Raw genomic sequence first — 1575 nt, 5'->3', positions numbered from 1 at the left:
CAGCTGAACTGTGTGTATTTCAAGAAGATCAAAAAATAATTTATGAGAGAGGTTTAAACTTACAGGGTGCTGAAAATTACAATGGAAGAGAGACAAATGTAAAAGCATAAAATATTCAAATATTTTGAATTTTTTTGTGATAAGTCACAGTTCTTACTGTCCGTTTTGTTAGGTATCATTACGCTGCCTCACGCTTTTCATGTGATGAGGTTTCATGAGCTTAAAAATAAAGGTAATAGGAGTCCCTGTCATTTTGGGTTTGAGCTGGTGGTTTGCATGCTGGATTCAAGGGATCTCCCTGCACCTACGTGGCATCCTCAGTGGTTTCCAGGATGTGGGGGCCTTAACAGGGGTGAGCTTTGAAAGCTAGAGTACGTTTTTTGAAGGTTGAGATTAAGGAAGGTTTAGAGTTAAAACCACACTGTTGATCAGACATATTTAGAAGATGCAATTTTATGTGCTAAAAAAAAAAATAAAAAAAAATCTTTAACCCAGACATGCTATTTGAGCCATCCTGTTGATTTGTTTCCAGATGAATTTCTAGTCCATACAAACTGGACAAATAAACCTAACACATGCTTTTTTTGCTGTGTTTTTACAAATGTATTAAAAAGCCTTAGCAACTGGGAAGTCCTAAGTAATTTACATATTCTACATCAAAACTGTGTTGTTTGATCTTTAGAGTTGAAGTACGAGTATGAATATTTTTGTAGAAAAATTAATCAAAGAGAAAACCAGCACTTTTCTTGTGCCTTGTCTCCACCTAGAAGCGGTTACTGCCTAAAAAGCGACACAGTCTTGCAGAGTTTGTGTAGTCAGTGTCTGTGCAACTATTAATAAAATTATTCAGGCTGTCTGTGTGTTAAACAACTCTGAGAGTGCTGTTTGAACGGTGGATTTGGGCTGTGGATGGTGCAGGCACAGCTGATACATGTGAGGCTCATCTTGAGCCACACAGAGGCACTTCTGTGGATTAAAAACCCCAGGAATTTAATTCCAGATTGGCCTGACTTGCCAGGTCTGTGACACACACTTGGCCATTTCGTATCACTCTGCTGTGACCTGCAGGCTGGGCTTTGAATGGGAACTGTTCCAGCAGCTGCACAAATCGCTGCTTTGGTGCACAACATTCTTGTTAAAGCAGCCAAACACACTCCTGTGGTCTGCTCCTGTGCCTTGCCAGAAGCTGACAGTGCTGGGGCTCCCTCACGCCTTGGGTGCTTCCCTGCGGGCAGTCTCACCTTCTGCCATGTCCTCCCTCACGCGAGCGCAAAGGAGCTGCGGGTGACACACTGAGGGGGACACACTGAGGGGTCACTCGGCGGCTCGGCATAGGGGGAACATAAGCTGCCCGTGGAGGGGAAGCAGGACACGGTTCTCAGGGCGGTGGAGGGCGGGAGGCGCCGGGTCCCTCACGGGTCCCCTGACGGGTCCTGGGGCGGCAGGTCCCTCACGGGAGTCCTCTCACGGGTCCCCTGACGGGTCCTGGGGCGGCAGGTCCCTCACGGGAGTCCTCTCACGGGTCCCCTGACGGGTCCTGGGGCGGCAGGTCCCTCACGGGAGTCCTCTCACGGG

This window comes from Corapipo altera, unplaced genomic scaffold, assembly GCF_003945725.1.
Source record: "Corapipo altera isolate COAL_440 unplaced genomic scaffold, ASM394572v1 150, whole genome shotgun sequence".
NCBI classification, from domain to species: domain Eukaryota; kingdom Metazoa; phylum Chordata; class Aves; order Passeriformes; family Pipridae; genus Corapipo; species Corapipo altera.
This window is presented reverse-complemented; position numbering follows the sequence as displayed.